This window comes from Oncorhynchus tshawytscha, linkage group LG19, assembly GCF_018296145.1.
Source record: "Oncorhynchus tshawytscha isolate Ot180627B linkage group LG19, Otsh_v2.0, whole genome shotgun sequence".
Classification (NCBI taxonomy): domain Eukaryota; kingdom Metazoa; phylum Chordata; class Actinopteri; order Salmoniformes; family Salmonidae; genus Oncorhynchus; species Oncorhynchus tshawytscha.
The window spans coordinates 7586735-7607299 of NC_056447.1; the positions used below are offsets into that span (position 1 = coordinate 7586735).

The following is a 20565-nucleotide window of genomic DNA, read 5'->3' on the forward strand; positions in this document are numbered from 1 at the left end:
TAAATGTAATACATTTTAAATCCAGGCTGTAACACATGTCGAAAAAGTAAAGGGGTGTGAATACTTTCGGAAGGCACTGTATCATAAACAACTATTCTCAAATTATAATAAAAACATGGCGCACTTGTAAAGGGCGCTTGCCCACGCCTCATATTCACAGCAGCCGTCACCAGAAATCATATGCAGCGGTTCTTCATGCATTTTTGATACTTGGCATAACCGTTTTATTATGTCGAACGCCCATTCAACACTGAAAACGAATGCAGATTGACTAGCTATGAAAAAGAGACGAAAGTAATTGGTGCTTTTTCATCAATCGACAATAAGGACAAAATAGGGTAAATGCGCAGGATTGGGACCGTGGCAAGTCAAAACAGCAACAAATTGCTCCGCGTATTTCTATGAACCGAGTGCTACTTCTCTCCAGATGAGTTTCACTGAGTTTACATCCGGGTTTTTTCCCTAGGCAATGGAAGGCGTAGTACCCATGTTCCTTAGGCAAAGTGAAATAAATTCGCAGCACCGTGACACAAAAATAGTTCGCTTTTCAAACAGATTTTCGTTTCACCTTGTGACGAAAATCGACTCAAAATTAATAACTTCAACGATATACTATTAATGAATCAATCGATTTGGGGTACAACGGCTACAATTGTCACATTTAAAAATAGTTTTCCTACCCCCTTCTTCTCCCTTCTCTTGAGCGCATTGATAACAGTTGTGCTCAGGCTGTGGTGAATGAGATTGAAGAAGAGTTCTTGTTTTGTATCTCAGTTTCTCTCTTTTTGGACAAATTTTATTTAAACAAATAAAAATATACTACGGAGATCTCAGACTCTAATCAATGGAGGGTATTTTAATATTTACATCATAATTGTATCGGATATTCGGTAGAGAGGTATTGGGCTGTTTTGTAAATATTTATTTAATAAATTTCTGAGGAGAGAAGGACTGCTGCTGAGTAGAGTGGAGGGTAAGTGCACGTTGGGATCTTTTATTATCATTTGAAGTTTCATTTTCATTGTTTAGAAACTTTCATTGTTTTCACATGCATTTGATCCCTATATCCGTAAATCGTCGTGTGTTATTATAGGCAAGATGGCTTGAAGGATACTGTTTTTTTGTTCATAGCTATTTCTTATGATAGGAGTTGGATGATACTCTAGCTAGCGAAGTGCCCTGCTATTGGAGGGCAGCGGACATGGCTAGCTAGAAAGGGGTTGATTCTAACTTGTAACCACCAGCGCGTGCCTATTTGTGATAATTTAGTCAAATTTTATATTTGAAGCTATCCCCAAAATATTTTTCTTAATTTTATGCTACCGGTGTTTTTATTAGATTTTATAATTACTTAGCTACCTAGATTGACAGCTAGCTTGTTTTCTAACGTATATTTAGGGTTGACAGTTTTATGTAGCGAGCTAGCTAGCTGCTCTTGTAGTGATTGGCTGCTGTGAAAGCTCGACCTGTACTAGCCGGTTATTTTAGCTTGCGAAGAGGCTAGCTAACGTTAGCTAGTTGACGTGGATGTCTATGTATACCTTTTTTTTTAGTTGGTGATAGCTTATTTTTGAAACGAGTTTTAAATCGTGAAAGTTAACTAATAAAGTATGACTCCATCCCATTGGCTAACAACGTGATGTTGTTCTCTCTAGTTTGCACCAACTAGCTATGTAACAAGCCATTTCTAGCTAACGTTACCTGGCTAACGAAGTCGAATTAAACGTGCGCAAGATGGCTAGCTATTTGTACTCTTATAAATGAAAGTTATGAAACACTTGTTTTGTTGACGCTGAAATACTGTTAGTATAAAATATTATATAATAACATGTTAGCTCAGTATGAAAACATTACAATTCGAAACCCATCATTTCAAATGTCTTCGGTAAATTTCTATTTTGATACACATCTTACCTAGGCCTAGCGCTCAATGGTATGTGATGGTGCCTGAAGTTTACCTAACCGGCTAGCTAGCTACCTACCTACCTAACTTATTCAGATCCAAAGAGACTGCGCCTTGAAAGCAGTCTAACTAGATAGTGGTATTAAAACAAGCCAATAAGAGAAGTCGCTGTTATCTATTTCAGACAGAAAAAGACAATGCAACTGGTAGCATGGCATTGTGCAAAGCCGGGCCAAATAGTGCTATAAAGGAGTTTGGGCCCTTATGTTATGAAAACGAATCAACATGCTCACGGAGTAATTTTATAGACTGCACGCCATATTAATCATTATGAAAAATGTAGCTTACTGTTTGCCCCCCAAAATGCTTTAAAATGGCCAAAGTGATGGCCATTTAGGATGTTTGTGTAAGGTCATGTGTCTATGCAGTACAGTTTATTTATAAGGTAACCTTATTTAACTAGGAAAAGTACGATGAGGTCCTCATCAAGGCATCATAAAGGTTCCAAATCCTTACGCTTCACAGAACTGAACAAAAGTGGATTGTCCCTTTTGTGTGGGTGTATGTAGGCCTAGGCCTGTGAGTGTGCATGTGTATTTAGATCTATCCCCAATGCTGGCTTTAAAAATAACCCCAAACCATAAAACAATACTGTGAGGTTGTAATCTACTATCTCTAGCATAAATGAAGTGAAATTGTGTTGAATGAAAGAGAGCGAGGTTGCTCTGTTGGCACTGACAGGGTAGGAGATGAGGTGGCTGTCGTTCTGTGCGTCTCAGCTCGGCAGGTTAATTACTAGACTGAACCGCATGCCGTTACTCTGATAAAGGCTACCTGCTTAAATGGTATTGTAATCTATTATTTTCTGAACATTAGATGACGTACAGATTACTTAGATCGTGTGAAAGCGAAATTTGATAGAAATTATACCCCCAATTGTAAGATAAGTAATGGGTTTTTTAGACTGTTCTACTGCTGGTCTGTAGGACGGCTCCATACTGTAGAATGGCCACTGGAATTGTTATGAAGTGACTCAAGCTTTAAATTACACTTACTTACTCAGCTTTTCTAGCTTCATAAAATCAACCTCTATAAAGAAAATACTTTCATGGAAAGTAACTGTAGCCCACCTAATGAACTATGTGACATTTCCTGATTACGTTTCACACTAGTAGGTTTCAAACCAATCTTTGTCATTAGGAAGCATGGGTACTGGATTGTACAGGTGGTATAGATCAGAAGTAGGGAAACCGAAAGGAGCCAAGGGCTAGTATTGCGACCCACTGCTACCGATGGACTGTTATACGTGATATTATTGTCTGTTATGACCACAACCATACATGAGAATTTATTTTTGGTTAACCCACATTTGGTTGTGAATTGTCCTGCAGGTTGTACACTCATGTTTAACATGACAGACTTCAGTATGGCATCGCTGTATTACTGTCACCTTACAAGTGACTTTGGCTCGGTTGCTTTGGTGGATTTCCAACATTGGGATAACTTAAACATGCTGAAAGTCCCATTTGTGGTGGTGGGGAATCTCATGTATGCCTAATGGGCTCTGCTTGTCCTGTCTTGCAGGGAGTCGGAGAGATTGGAGACCAGTCACGCTGCCAGGTGGTGAGTACTGCAACAGCTCCCGTTGTAATTGTTCTCTTGGCCCGGAAATCAATCGGACTGGACGGCTGTAACAAGGCCTCGGACAGACTCGCTGGTTTCCTGGTTCTCACTGTCTATTAATTGTTGAGCCACGGAACCAGCCAAATGGATGCTTTTGTGAACTTGGCTTTTAGTCATTGCTCTGCGAATGTCATTTCCGAGTTTTATTTACTCTCGTGCATGCGGAAATCCCAATTCAGAAGACAACGGATTTGTCTTTTTTTTTTTTTTACATTGCACACAGATCCATAAACCAAGGCGGTCGTGCAGGATTTAAAGTGCTGTCTCTTTGGCATAGTAATACTCTGGGCCTTTGAATCAATGAGCTTTACACAGATGCATATCATAATTACAGTCCCTTTAGATCTGTCAGGCGGGCAGTTGGCGTAAACACAAGTTCCCTTTCAGTCGGTACTCTCGGTAAGGTTTTCGGTGAGGAACATGTGGTTCCGGACAACCTGACTGGCAAGATTTTGATTTACAGGACATTTGAGAAATTGACCGGACATCCAAATGCATTGGGTGTGTAACGCATACGTTTGGCCACCCATGGTGCTCAAAATCACATTTCTATTATTGTAATTCCCCATAACAGAATAGAAATTAGCCTGTTGTAATAAACTATAATGATGTTCTTATACCAACGCAACAGGGTTTATGAAAAGCAGAACATTTCCCGTTGGATTTTCATCTCTGCTGTATATCACAAATTAATATCATTAAAAAAAAAATGTAGCCCAGAAGAACAAGTCGCATAAACAGAAAAAACTTCAAAATATATTTCTATAATATAATTTGCAAATGACCTGTCCTATAGGATATTTGTATAAATATTTTAATTAATACATAACAAAACAGCTGTTTTCAAATACAATCTATGCAGACAACACATTACAAACAGCTAGCAGCAAAGTAGATTGGTCACGAAAGTCAGAAAAGCAATGAAATGAATCGCTTACCTTTTGATCTTCGGATGTTAGCACTCACGAGACTCCGAGTTACACAATAAATGTTCCTCATTTAATTTAACTTAGGCATGAACATTTTAATTTGGTCTAATAAATAATAAAACATGTCTGTCTAGGAACTCCAGGGCCGGCCCGCCCCACACCCCATTTCTGCTGTGATTCAGTACCACAGCAGTGGAAAAAGGCCACTCTAGGCACCCACAAAATTAAGAAATTCTTAAATTGATGTAGGACAATAAAATTCAATATGTAAGTAAATAAACCAAATTCATTAAGTATTCTTCATTGAGTAAGCATATTTTACAATGCTCCTGTGAAACGAGGCCCGCGCCTTGCATTTATGAAAGCACTTGTTTCCAAAGATCTAATTTTATCTCACTCTTAAGTTCTACTGGATGTTGTTAATAAATGTTATGTTTATTGTACACTGAACCAAAACATGTAAAGTGTTGGTCCCATGTTTCATCAAAGCAAAGTTTATTTGTCACGTGCGCTGAATACAACAGGTGTAGTAGACCTGACAGTGAAATGCTTACTTACAGGCTCTAACCAATAGTGCAAAAAAGGTATTAGGTGAACAATAGGTAAGTAAAGAAAGGCTATATACAGTAGCGAGGCTATATACAGTAGGAAGGCTACATACAGACACCGGTTAGTCAGGCTGATTGAGGTAGTATGTACTAGAGGTCGACCGATTGATCGGAATGGCTGATAAATTAGGGCCGATTTTAAGTTTTCATAACAATCGGAACTTGGTATTTTTGGACACATTTTCAATGACGGCCTAGGAACGGTGGGTTAACTTCTTGATGCACCCATTCCGTTAGCGGGATCATTTTCGTCAACATCTGCTGAGTTGCAGAGCGCCAAATTCCAATTAAATTACAAAAAATATTTAATTTTCATGAAATCACAAGTGCAATATAGCAAACACAGCGTAGCTTGTTGTTAATCCACCTGGCGTATCAGATTTCAAAAAAGCTTTTCGGCGAAATCATACCAAGCGTTTATGTAAAGACATCTCTCTCAGCAGACAACACATTACACACAGCTAGCAGCAAAGTAGATTGGTCAGAAAAGCAATAAAATGAATCGCTTACCTTTGATGATCTTCGGATGTTAGCACTCACGAGACTCAGAGTTACACAATAAATGTTCCTTTTGTTCTATAAAGATAATTTTTATATCCAAAATACCTCCATTTGGTTGGCGCGTTATGTTCAGAAAATCCACAGGCTCGAGCGGTCACGACATCGTAGATGAAGATTCCAAGTAGTATCCGTAAAGCTCGTAGAAACATGTCAAACGTTTTTTATAAACAATCCTCAGGTTGTTTTTACAATATATAATTGATAATATTTAAACCGGACCTTGGCTTTTTCAATAGGAGTGAGAGAGAAAATGTCTGCTCCACTCTGTTGGCGCATGCAAAACGCTGCTGGCACCCAGCCATCCACTGACGCGATGTGATCTTTCTCGCTCATTTTTCAGAATAAAAGCCTGAAACTATGTCTAAAACTGTTCAGACCACGTGGAAGCCATAGGAAAATGAATCTGGTTGATATCCCTTTAAATGGAGGGAAGGCATGCAATGGAATAGGGAGCTTTCAAAATAGATTTTCCTCAGGTTTTAGCCTGCAATATCAGTTCTGTTATGTTCACAGACAATCATTTTGACAGTTTTGGAAACTAGTGTTTTCTATCCTAATCTGATATGCATATTCTAGCTTCTGGGCCTGAGATATAGGCCGTTTTAATTTGGGTACGTTTTTCATGCAAACATCAAAATACTGCCCCCTACAGTCAACAGGTTAACTGCCTTGTTCAGGGGCAGAAAGACAGATTTTTACCTTGTCAGCTCGGGGATTCAATCTTGCAACCTTACAGTTAACTAGTCCAACTCTCTAACCTAACTAGTCCAACTCTCTAGGAGCCTGCCTGTTACGCGAATGTAGTAAGCCAAGGTAAGTTGCTAGCTAGCATTAAACTTATCTTACAAAAAGCAATCAATCAGTCATAATCACTAGTTAACTACACATGGTTGATGATATTACTAGTTTATCTAGCGTGTCCTGCGTTGCATATAATCGATGCGGTGCGTATTCGTGAAAAAGGACTATCGTTGCTCCAATGTGTACCTAACCATAAACATCCATGCCTTTCTTAAAATCAATACACATAAGTATATATTTTTAAACCTGCATATTTAGCTAAAAGAAATCCAGGTTAGCAGGCAATATTAACCAGGTGAAATTGTGTAACTTCTCTTGCGTTCATTGCACGCAGAGTCAGTTTATATGCAACAGTTTGGGCCGCCTAATTTGCCAGAATTTTACGTAATTATGGCATAACATTGAAGGTTGTGCAATGTAACAGGAATATTTAGACATATGAATGTTAGATAAAATACGGAACGGTTCCGTATTTCACTGAAAGAATAAACATCTTGTTTTTGATATGATAGTTTCCGGAATCGACCATATGAATGACCAAAGGCTCGTATTTCTGTGTGGTATTAATTTATAATTAAGTCTATGATTTAATAGAGCAGTCTGACTGAACGGTGGTAGGCACCAGCAGGCTCGTAAGCATTCATTCAAACAGCACTTTTGTGCATTTTGCCAACAGCTCTTCTCTGTGCTTCAAGGTTTGCGCTATTTATGACTTAAAGCCTATCAACTCCTGAGATTAGGCTGGTGTAACTGATGTGTAACTGATGTGAAATGGCTAGCTAGTTAGCGGGGTGCACGCTAATAGCGTTTCAAACGTCACTCGCTCTAAGACTTGGAGTCGTTGTTCCCCCTGCTCTGCATGGGTAACGCTGCTTCGAGGGTGGCTGTTGTCGATGTTTTCCTGGTTCGAGCCCGGGTAGGATCGAGGAGAGGGACGGAAGCTATACTGGCAATACTAAAGTGCCTATAAGAACATCCAATAGTCAGAGGTTAATGAAATACAAATGGTATAGACAGAAATAGTCCTATAATTCCTATAATAACTACAACCTAAAATTTCTTACCTGGGAATATTGAAGACTCGTGTTAAAAGGAACCACCAGCTTTCATATGTTCCCTAATTCTGAGCAAGGAACTTAAATGTTAGCTTTCTTACAACATTGAGAGCATCCCAAATTGAACATGTTTCATTATTTATTTGAGGCTAAATTGATGTTTTATATTAAGTTAAAATAAGTGTTATTTCAGTATTGTTGTAATTGTCATTATTACAACAACAAAAAAAAATGTCAGATTAATCGGTATCGGCTCCTTTGGTCCTCCAATAATCGGTATCGGCGTTGAAAAGTCATAATCGGTCAACCTCTAATTACCAACCTTTCAAAGCACTTCATGGCTATGGACGTGAGTGCTACCGGTCTGTAGTCTTTTAGGCAAGTTGCCTTTGTGTTCTTGGGCACAGGGACTATGGTGGTCTGCTTGAAACATGTTGGTATTACAGACTCAATCAGTGACATGTTGAAAATGTTAGTGAAGACACCTGCCAGTTGGTCAGCACATGCCCGGAGCACGCGTCCTGGTAATCCGTCTGGCCCGCAGCCTTGTGTATGTTGACCTGTTTAACCTATCTGGGATATGTGGGACACTAGAAAATGCAGAGCGCCAAATTAAATTAAATTACTATAAAAATCAAACTTTCATGAAATCACACATGTAAGATACCAACTTAAAGCTACACATGTTGTGAATCCAGCCAACATGTCAGATTCCAAAAAGGCTTTTTGGCGAAAGCAAACGGTGCTATTAGCTGAGGATAGTAAACAAAGCGAGAGAACATATATTCAACCCTGCAGGCGCAACACAAAATGCAGAAATAAAAATATAAATCATGCTTTACTTTTGACGAGCTTCTTCTGTTGGCACTCCAATATGTCCCATAAACATGACAAATGGTCCTTTTTGTTCGATTAATTCCGTCCAAAATGTCCATTTATTTGGCGTGTTTGATCCAGAAAAACACTGGTTCCAATTTGCGCAACGTGACTACAAAATATCTCAAAAGTTACCTGTAACTTTGCAAAAACATTTCAAACTACTTTTGTTATACAACTTTAGGTATTTTTTAAAGTTTTCAATACAGGGAAAAAAACTGACGCTACCTTTCTGGTCACGATCCTCTATCTAATAGTACACTTGAAGTGACCCTTGTTTTGAATGTGGCTACTTCATTACACAAAGGAAAAACCTCAACCAATTTCTAAAGACTGGTGACATCCATTGGAAGCGGTAGGAACTGCAACTGCAAGAAGGTCCCTTAGAAATCTGGATTCCCAATGAAAACTCATTGAAAAGAGTGACCTCAATTTAAAAAAATTCTGAATGGTTTTTCCTCTGGGTTTCGCCTGCTACATAAGTTATGTTATACTCACAGACATGATTCAAACAGTTTTAGAAACTTCAGAGTGTTTTCTATCCACATCTACTAATAATATGCATATATTATCTTCTGGGGATGAGTAGCAGGCAGTTGAATTTGGGCTTGCATTTCATCCGTACGTGAAAATACTGCCCCTGTCACCAAGAAGTTAAAGGTCTTACTCACATCGGCCACGGAGCATGATCACACAGTAGTCCGGAACAGCTGATGCTCTCATGCATGCCTGTTACTTGCCTCGAAGCGAGCATAGAAGTGATTTAGCTCATCTGGTAGGCTCGTGTCACTGGGCAGCTCGCGGCTGTGCTTCCCTTTGTCATCTGTAATAGTTTGCAAGCCCTGCCACATAAGACGAGCGCCGGAGCCGGTGTAGTATGATTCAATCTTGACTCTTTGCCTGTTTGATGGTTCGTCACAGGGCATAGCAGGATTTCTTGTAAGCTTGAAAGCGGCAGCTCTAGCTCAGTGTGGATGTTGCCTGTAACCCATGGCTTCTGGTTGGGGTATGTACGTACAGTCACTGTGGGGACGACGTCCTCGATGCACTTATTGATAAAGCCAGTGACTGATGTGGTGTACTCCTTAATGCCATTGGAACATGTTCCGGGATTCTTCCTGTCTGTGATAGCAAAACAGTCCTGTAGTTTAGCATCTGCTTCATCTGACCACTTTTTTATAGACCGAGTCACTGGTGCTTCCTGCTTTAATTTTTGCTTGTAAGCAGGAATCAGGAGGATAGAGTTGTGGTTGGATTTACCAAATGGAGGGCGAGCGAGAGCTTTGTACCCGTCTCTGTGTGTTGAGTAAAGGTGATGTAGAATTTTTTTCCTCCTCTGGTTGCACATTTAACATGTTGATAGACATAAATAAACAGCCACGAGAAGTATAGCTGAAAACTCTCTAGGCAAGTAGTGTGGCCTGCAATTTATCACAATATACTCTACTTCAGGCGATCAAAATCTAGAGACTTCTTCCTTAGATTTCGTGCACCAGCTGTTGTTTACAAATATGCACAGACCGCCCCCCTCGTCTTACCGGAGTGTGCTGTTCTATCTTGCCTGTGCAGCGTATATCCCGCTAGCTGAATATCCATGTCGTCGTTCAGCTGCGATTCCGTGAAACATAAGATTATACAGTTTGGTAGGATATTCATGATCATACCTCGTCTAATTTATTGTCCAATGATTGCACGTTGGCGAGTAGTATTGACGGTAACGGCAGCTTTCTCACTCGCCTTTTCCGGGTCCTGACCAGGCACCGACTCTTTGTCATCTGTGTCGCTTCCTCTTGCAAATAACAGGGATGTCAGCCCTGTGGGGTGTTCGGAGAATGTCTTGTGCGTCCTCCTTGTTGTAGAAAAAATCTTTGTCTAATCCGTGGTGAGTGATCCCTGTTCTGATATCCAGAAGCTCTTTTTTGCCGTAAGATACGGTTGCAGAAACATTATGTACAATAAGTTACAAATAACGCAGGAAAAAACACATAATAGCACCCATGGTTGGGCACCCATAAAACTGCTGCCATTTATTCCGGCACCATTTGATGAGCTGAAATACAAGATTCCAAAATTTTTCCATAGGCACACAAAGAGGATTTCTCTCAAATGTTTTGACAAATTTGTTTACATCCTTGTTAGTGAGCATTTCTCCTTTGCCAAGATAATCCATCCACCTGGCAGGTGTGGCATATCAAGAAGCTGATTAAATGGCACGATCATTACATATCTGCACCTTGTGCTGGGGACAATAAAGGCCACTCTAAAATGTGCAGTTTTGTCACACAACACAATGCCACAGATGTATCAAGTTTTGAGGGAGCGTGCAATTGGCATGCTGACTGCAAGAATGTCCACCAGATCTGTTGCCAAAAAATTTAATGTTAATTTCTTTACCATAAGCTGCCTCCTTTTTATAGAATTTGGCAGTACTTCCAAATTCCCTCACAAACGCAGACCACGTGTAACTACTCCAGCCCAGGACCTCCCCATCCGGCTTCTTCACCCATGGGTTTGTATGAGACCAGCCACCCGGACGGCTGATGAAACTGTGGGTTTGCACAAACAAAGAACTTCTGCACAAACTGTCAGAAACCATCTCAGGGAAGTTCATTTGCGTGTTTGTCGTCCTTACTAGAATCTTGACCTGACCATGCTATTATCCCACAGCTCACCCCGAAATGCTTTTCATTCCTGGTAATTTCATTCAATAACAAATCACCCCCTGTCTGTTACCACAGAAGGGGTCTGTTTTTAAGAGCTGTCTGCCCCTTTCCTAGCTAGGTTACAAGGCGCTTTGTTGCCTGAACCTATGACTGGTCGGTAGGGTAACCTCGATGATGAAGTCTATTTTTGTGCAGTCAAACCCTGGGTTCCAGACTGTTACCAGAACACATCTTATCACCTAAATTGAGTGAGGTTTGTTGTGACAACAGTACCCACAAGTGGCACTGCTAATCGGGGTACGTCACTGATCGCCAGAGCCCTTGTACCCAGAGTAGGCCAGGCTTTAGGAAAACCTTGGTTCATGAACAGTTTCAGCTCCAAGTTCCACAGTGTTCATGGGTGTCAAGTGTTGTCTCCTGTGTTAGTTGTTCAATTAAGTATCCCACATCCAGACATACGCCCTTCTGCTGCGTTATCACGTCAACTGTTCCCGAGGCCTCAGCGCCTGTTTCTAGGGAGGAAATATCCTCCCTTCTCCAGGAGCAGGCAATCCAAGTGGTTCCTATGTCGGAGATCCAGGACGGCTGGTATTTCCTGGTTCCGAAAAGGGACGGGACTTTGCGTCCCATTCTAGACCTAGAGTACCAGTCAAAAGTATGGACACACCTACTCATTCAAGGGTTTTTTATTTTTATTTTTTGTATTTTCTACATTGTAAAACTAATAGTGAAGACATCAAAACTATGAAATAACACATGGAATCATGTAGTAACCAAAAAAGTGTTAAACAAATCTAAATATATTTGCCTTGACAGCTTTGCACACTCTTGGCATTCTCTCATCTAGCTTCAAATGGAATGCTTTTCCAAACAGTCTTGAAGGAGTTCCCACGTATGCTTTTCCTTCATTGTTTGGTCCAATTCATCCCAAACCATCTCAATTGGCTTGAGGTCAGTTGATTGTGGAGGTCAGGTCATCTGGTGCAGCACTCCATCACTCTCCTTCTTGGTCAAATAGCCCTTACAGAGCCTGGAGCTGTGTTGGGTCATTGTCCCGTTGAAAAACAAATGATAGTCCCACTAAGCCCAAACCAGATTGGATGGTATATTGTTACAGAATGCTTTGGTAGCCTTGCTGGTTAAGTATTCTAAATAAATCACAGACAGTGTCACCAGCAAAGCACCATCGCACCACCTCTTCCATGCTTCACGGTAGGAACCACACATGCAGCGATCATCCGTTCACCTACTCTGCGTCTCAGAAAGACACGGCGGTTGGAACCAAAACTCTCAAATTTGGACTCATCAGTCCAAAGGACAGATTTACACCGGTCTAATGTCCATTGCTCATGTTTCTTGGCCCAAGCAAGTCTCTTCTTATTGGTGTCCTTAAGTAGAGCAATTCGACAATGAAGGCCTGATTCACGCAGTTTCCTCTGAACAGTTGATGTTGAGATGGGTCTGTCACTTGAAGTCTGTGAAGCATTTATTTAGCCTGCATTTTCTGAGGCTGGTAACTCTAATGAACTTATCCTCTGTAGCAGAGGTAACTCTGGGTCTTCCTTTCCTGTGGCGGTCCTCATGAGAGCCAGTTTCACCATAGCGCTTGATGGTTTTTTACGACTGCACTTGAAGAATCATTCAAAGTTCTTGAAATTTTCCACATTGACTGACTATGTATTAATAATGGACTGTCTTTTCTCCTTGCTTATTTGAGCTGTTCTTGCCATAATATGGACATGGTCTTTGACCAAATAGGGCTATCTTCTGTATACCACCCCTATTTTGTCACAACACAACTGATTGGCTCAAACACATTAAGAAGGAAAGTAATTTGTGGAATTGATATTTAACAAGGCTCACCTGTTAATTTAACTTCTTATGGGCAGGTGGGACGGTAGCCTCCCACCTGGCCAACATCCGGTGACATTGCAGACTTCGAAATTCAAAAATACTAAATTCAAATATTTAACATTCTTGAAAATATGTTATACATCAAAATAAAGCTTAACTTCTTGTTAATCCAGCTGCTGTGTCAGATTTCAAAAAGGCTTTCCGGCGAAAGCACACCACCATGCGATTATCTGAGGACAGCGCCCCGCATACAATCAAATGATTTTCATGTTTCAACCAGGCATGTGTGACACACAAGTCAGAATCGGCGATATAATTAATGCCTTACCTTTGAAGATCTTCTGTTGGCACTCCAAAATGTCCCAGAAACATCACAAATGGTCCTTTTGTTCGATAATGTCCTTTATGTCCCAAAAATGTAAATGGTTATTTGGCGCTTTTGATTCAGAAATACACCGGGTTCAACTCGCCCAACATGCCTACAAAGTATCTAATAAGTTACCTGTAAACTTGGTCCAAACATTTCAAACAATGTTCCTAATTCAACCTCGGGTACCCTAAAATGTAAATAATCGATCAAATTTAAGACGGAATAAACTGTTTCTAATACCGATTAAAAACGACGTGGAGCATGCTCCTGTTCACGCGCATCAAAACAGTTGAGTCCACCTGGAGTGACACTTACTTACTACTTCTTCATTTCTCAAAAGAAAAACAGAACCATTTCTAAAGACTGTTGACATCTTGTGGAAGCCATAGGAACTGCAACCAGGTTCCTAATAATAAGAGTATCCCATAGAAAACCATTGGAAAATCCTATTAACTCAATTTCCCCCCACCCCCCGGATGGTTTCGCCTGCCAAATCAGTTCTGTTAAAACTCACAGACATTATTTTAACAGTTTTAGAAATGTTAGTGTTTTCTATCCAAATCTACCTATTATATGCAAATCCTAGCTTCTGGGCCTGAGTAACAGGCAGTTTACTTTGGGCACGCTTTTCATCAGTATGTCAAAATTCTGCCCCCTACCCAAGAGAGGTTAAATGCTTTCCAGGTGACTACCTCATGAAGCTGGTTGAGAGAATGCCAAGCGTGTGCAAAGCTGTCATAAAGGCAAAGGATGGCTACTTTGAAGGATCTTGAGTATAAAATATATTTTGTTTAACACTTTTTTTTTGGTTACTACATGATTCCATATATGTTATTTCATATTTTTGATGTCTTCACTATTATTCTACAATGTAGAAAATGTAAAAAAAAATATATATACTCTTGAATGAGTAGGTGTGTCACCTTTTGTCTGGTACTTTACGTACCCCCAACAGGCACCTCAGTCTACAAATTCAAAATAGCCACCGGCTATTACAGTGGATTGTTTGGGGGCAGCAGAGTATAGGGAACAAGCAGTGTTACATACATCCATGCTTCTGCTGTATCAAAGCTGAATACGAAACCAGATAAAGAGTTGTCTCACTCCATCTCAGTGCTTTCCTCTTCTGGGTCTCGAGCTAGACTCACTCACCTGTCACACTTTTCTATCCCCACAGAGGGTGTTCCGGACTCTGCTTAGCCAAATCTCGGCTGGTCACGCAGTGCGTTTTCGCCTGTGCCTGTCGAACCCTCCTTTATGCTTTAAATAAAGGTAAATGTAACCTTTATTTAACAAGGCAGGTAAGAACAAGTTATTTACAATGACTGCATACATCGGCCAAACCCGGACGACGCTGGGCCAATTGTGCGCCGCCCTATGGGTCTCCCAATCATGGCCAGTTGTGATACAGCCTGGAATCGAACCAGGGTGTCTGTAGTGACGCCTATAGCACTGAGATGCAGTGCCTTAGACCGCTGCGCAACTCGGGAGCCCATTTCCCCTCCATGAAGCTGATTAACCCCACGTTGGGGAGAGTGACTGGTGGGCTTGTCGTGGATTTTTGTGGCCCGCTATTGTCCCAAGCAACCTTGGTTCGTGGAGACCTTCTGCCTATTGGGCGAGGTCCTGTGGCAACTCCCGCTGTGCGGAGATCTGTTATCCCAGACACATGGGCAGGTTTACCACCGTTGGCTAGAGATTTGGGGTCTATTGGCTTGTCCACTGAGCGTTCCAATCTCGTGGATGGTTTACCTCTGTACGTGTTCACTATTCGTCCGTACGGGAGGCCTGTATAAGTGGCAGGCGTTGGCACTTTGGTGCCAAAATAAAGGAATGATTCCTTTTAAGAGTGTTCTGGGGGACATTTTAATGATAAGTGTACATGGTGGCTATTTCAGTGTGTCATGTGGGAATTGATGGCGTCACGCCAGGCCTATAAAAGGTGTGCGCCATCTCAGACCAGTTTCTAAACCTGTTGTGCCTTTTTGGGATTTAGCTTTGGTTTTTGGTGCTCTTTGCGAGGCCCCCATTTGAACCACTGGAGTCTATTGATATGAATATCCTCTCCTATAAAACCTCCTTGCTCGTGGCTTTGGCCTTGGCTAAATGTGTTGTGGGCCATACACCCTTCCTGTGCTCAGTTTGCACCGGTCGACTTGAAGGTGACGTTGAGTCATTATGTCCTACAGGTCTTTAGCTTTTTAGTTTTCTTTTTCACCGCCTCCTTTTGCCTCTGTGTCCAGAACAAGCTTTACGCACATACATTGAGCGGACCCGAGATATATCTGGCTATGTGACCTAGGTTTTGTCTGTTTTGCAGCCAGGGTTTGATACAGCGACCAAAACAGTCACATTTGCGACTGTTTAACTAGGCAGTGCGACACAAATTTTGAATTGGTCGCAAAGGTGCCAGTGAAAATAATGTACCTGGTCACATTAGTTTTTAGTTCACAAGTTTGACTTTTTAATGTTTTTTATTATCATAATTTATTTAAACCGTGTGTGTGGCCTATATGTCTATCAATTTGTGTAGCCGTTGGCCTAACTGTCTTCGAGTAGATTGAAAGGTAACTACAAAGTAGTCTAACTGGCAGAATTTGTATTATTTACATTAATCCAGTGGCCATAATGTTGTTGAAAACTGAATTACAAATGCGTTATAGACATAAGCTAAGCTTCCCTAAAGTAAATTTAATTAAATTTGACAGGCAACATTTTAATTTTACCGGACATTTGAGAACTTTACCCCATCCATGTGCATAATCTCGTTATGGCATCCACCCACGGTGCTCAGATTGACAGATCACATTTTAAAATATGGTGATGTTAATTAACAAAACATCTAAGTTGAGGATGCAACGATGTGCGGTCTTTCTTCCCGAATTCTGATGTGCACTTTGAATTTGTTAGATTAAGTGTCCACATTTTACTTTTTTCCTCAGCCAACAAGATGAGTAATGAACAGCAAAATCACTAGCCTACTGTGGTTCCTCCTTTAAAAGTTGAGTTTATGCAATGGGATTTAGAGGTAATTTGTGGTTTAGTACACTACCCTGCGTCACCACTTCATTTCTCCAGACCAGTGCAAGGGGGAGTTACTGTGTCTCTAACTGGCAATGAATGGGCGACATAAACCTAAATGGAAACTGATAATTGTGCATGACATCAGTATTACTTACTAAAACTGTTACACTAAGGTTTTTATTTTATTTTGTTAGGATTATTTTGCTCGTACTGTAGGCCACTCCCGACCAGTCACGTTGTACAGCGCCTGAGTGGCTCAACAGTTAAGACTGTGCAAGCTGTGTTGCTACAGATGCTGGTTCAATACCTGTGCCGGCCTCGACTGGGAGACAGACCCATGAGATTAATGTAGGTTTTTGTTTTTTCTCTCTCAAAAAACAGAAATAAATATTTCTAAATACCGAACTGGCATTATTTACAAATTAGTTACAATGTCTCACCCCATGTTCAAGAATGGCCTTTTTCTCGCTCATTTTACGTTATTTGAAAACAAAATCATCTCCAAAATATTCAAATTTTTTAAACAAAGCGATTATTATTAATTTAGAATTAAATAAAAGCCTGTTGGATATTCTCACAGATATATATTATTAACCCTGTTTTTAGCAGGACAATATACAGTGGGGCAAAAAAGTATTTAGTCAGCCACCAATTGTGCAAGTTCTCCCACTTAAAAAGATGAGAGGCCTGTAAATTTCATCATAGGTACACTTCAACTATGACAGACAAAATAATAAGAAAAAAAATCCAGAAAATCACATTGTAGGATTTTTAATGAATTTATTTGCAAATTATGGTGGAAAATAAGTATTTGCTCAATAACAAAAGTTTATCTCAATACTTTGTTATATACCCTTTGTGGGCAATGACAGAGGTCAAACGTTTTCTGTAAGTCTTCACAAGGTTTTCTTTCTTGCTTTTATTTAATTCTAATATTGGTCATGACGATTATTATTAATTTAGAATTATATAAAAGCCTGTTGGATATTCTCACAGATATATATATTATTAACCCTGTTTTTAGCAGGACAATATATATTGGTCATGGCTCAAGTTTTACAACTTGTAAATGTTTGTTCCATAATGCAATTAGCGGGAAAACACTTTGTCAAAAGGGAATTGCATGTGACAGAGACAAATATCCGTTAGAACGAGAGGAGATCTAATAGGCTACTTTGACTCAAGGTCAGACATGCCTCATATGTGTTACAACGTTCAGGTTTCGAACAATTTAAGTATATATTTTCAAAATGCATACTGCCTCCAGCTCATTGCAAAGTGTTGTGTGATGAGCTGATGAAGTCTGCCTTCTGTTTGATGTCGCATTAAAAACAACTGGAAACCCAAATCTCCGACTTCAGTGTGTTCAAGACCACTGGGGAAAAAACAAGTTCCGACTGGGGGAAAATATTTTTGAACGGTCATCCAACTCTGGAACTTGAGCCTCTTTCTAGAGCTCTGACTTTCTGACCTGAAGATCACTGACGTCATGATTTGACCTTATATTTTTCAGAGTTCCAGGTTGTCTTGAAAGCACCACGAGATGCTTATCTGTCTATAGGTTAATTTGATAGGTTTAGTGGAATTAAATTGGCGCGTTTACGGTTTTCGTTATGTACCTTATTTTTCACACGCATACAGATACAGAGCTTTTGAGTGGAAAACACCTTCTCAAACAGCAAATGCATAGGGAACGGAAGGCAGGCTTCATCAGCGCGTCACACACCACTTTGCAATGAGCTGGAGGCAGTATGCATTTTGAAAACATACTGTATACTTAATTGTCTTGCCTTTCTTCAAAGTATCCTAGCCAAAACCAGACCATATCCGTTGAGGCAATTATTTAATTTAAACTTTCTTTCATTGTCTGGTAGCCAAAGGCACAATCCTATCATATTAGCAATCCATGCTAGTTGTTGCATATTAGATCTCCCCTGTTCCTAAAACATATTTTATCTCTTTTCTCATGAAACCGCTCCGATGTACAAGGTGCTTTTGTCTTGTTTTCCCGCTAATTGCATTATGGAACAAACATTTGCGTGTAGCCTACCGCCTTGTGTGCATTGCACCCTCAATTTGCATGTTTGGTTAATATGAATTACTGTGATCTAAATGGGATTTCTGTCAGTCCTATAAAGTGTAGTAGAATTGCATGAAATGTGTTTATAAAATACCAAGAAATGTATCTGATATAGCCTAGGCCCACATTATGCCACTACGCAGTTTCTTTTTTTGTGTGAACAGTGATTGAGTTGTGTTATTAGCCTAAATTATGTCTATCCAATCTGTTCATCACGTTAGGAATGGTAGGCTGTCTTGCATAAGTTTGCGAATGCGATGATGCATGGAATGCCTTTGTTATAAAGGTGTATTTTTTAAAATATTTTTTGTGAGGTTTTATAACTTGGATGTCACTGCTCCCGGTGTAGCCTACAGTGTGCTTACAGCTGGGACAGGAGAGGGTCATTAGGCATCACGCAGTGTGCGAAATACCCATATCTTGTCTGGATAGTCTGCCATGGGCCATTTAATTTGTTATTTGTTGTGGCCGGCTTGAGGCGGGATTCCATTTCCCCATAGTTGTGTGGTACAAAGAGTACCGACTGAAAGGGAACGTAACGTTATGCCTAACTACTGTTCCCTGAAGGGAAACGAGATACAACACCTATTTGGCCCCGCCCCGCGCCGCCCAGTGTTGGGCTCGGTGAAGAGTGGTACTGAAAGAATGAATCTGAGCCTCGGGGTTATCACCCGTGAAAGGCGGGGCTACCAGCGACGTGTGTGTGGATTTCCTTGGCCTTGTCAGGCATGATTCTAATTCTTCTATCGAAGTCTCGAGAGTGTGACTCCCCATTGTGTTGTACCTCGCTTCCCTCTTTCAGTGAACCTTAGTTATAGCAGGAGTCACGTTAACTCAGGATTCTATGTTTATCATGCAGAAAGGGAAAGATAAACGCAGAAATATTAACTTGCTGTGTTTTTGTAAACACATATCTATAATGTTTCTTATTGTAAATTCTGCTTCGCTCAAGTCAGGGTTCGCTCCAAATCATTAATGTAAAAAGGACTATTTTTGCGCTTCAGTTGCACTTCTCCTCTCAGATGAAATGTCAGACAGCACTCTGACTGATGTGTAGGCTACTTTTCTCCGCTACTTTCCTCTGGTGTACAGTCGTGGCCAAAAGGTTTAAGAATGACACGCATATAGATTTTCACAAACTCTGCTGCCTCAGTTTGTATGATGGCAATTTGCATATACTCCAGAATGTTATGAAGAGTGATCAGGTGAATTGCAATTAATTGCAAAGTCCCTCTTTGCCATGCAAATGAACTGAATCGCCCAAAAAAACATTTCCACTGCATTTCAGCTGACATGTCACTGATTCTCTCATTAACGCAGGTGTGAGTGTTGACAAGGACAAGGCTGGAGATCACGCTGTCACCCTGATTGAGTTTGAGTAACAGACTGGAAGCTTCAAAAGGAGGGTGTTGCTTGGAATCATTGTTCTTCCTCTGTCAACCATGGTTACCTGCAAGGAAACATGTGCCGTCATCATTGCTTTGCACAAAAAGGGCTTCACAGGCAAGGATAAATCAACCATTTATCAGATCATCAAGAACTTCAAGGAGAGCGGTTCAATTGTTGTGAAGAAGGCTTCAGGGCGCCCAAGTAAGTCCAACAAGCGCCAGGACCATCTCTAAAGTTGACTCAGCTGTGGGATCGAGGCACCACCAGTACAGAGCTTGCTCAGGAATGGCAGCAGGCAGGTGTGAGTGCATCTGCACACACAGTGAGGCGAAGAAAAAAAAACATCTTTATTTTGGGTCCATGGCCAGGAAAATCCCCAGACCTTAATCCCATTGAGAACTTGTGGTCAATCCTCAAGAGGCTGGTGGACAAACAAAAGCCCACAAATTCTGACAAACTCAAAGCATTGATTATGCAAGAATGGGCTGCCATCAGTCAGGATGTGACCCAGAAGTTAATTGACAGCATGCCAGGGGGGATTGCAGAGGTCTTGAAGAAGGGTCAACACTGCAAATATTGACTCTTTGCATCAACTTCATGTAATTGTCAATTAAAGCCTTTGACACTTATGAAACGCTTGTAATTATACTTCAGTATTCCATAGTAACATCTGACAAAAATATCTAAAGACACTGAAGCAGCAAACTTTGTGAAAATTAATATTTATGTAATTCTCAAAGCTTTTGGCCATGACTGTAGTTTTTCTCAG

General features: G+C 40.6%; 1 protein-coding gene across 5 annotated transcripts in view; it reads left to right on the plus strand.

Annotated features, from left to right (window-relative positions):
• Positions 1-690: 690 nt before the first annotated feature.
• Positions 691-20565, plus strand: part of phf21ab (PHD finger protein 21Ab) — a 76574-nt gene continuing 56699 nt past the window's right edge. For 4 of the 5 annotated variants that reach the window (XM_024378971.2, XM_024378967.2, XM_024378970.2 and 1 more), the window contains exons 1-2: positions 691-973; positions 3488-3526. The gene's annotated coding sequence lies outside the window, so the exon portion shown is untranslated. The remainder of the gene's footprint in view (positions 974-3487; positions 3527-20565) is intronic. The other variant, XM_024378969.2, reaches the window with a different exon arrangement.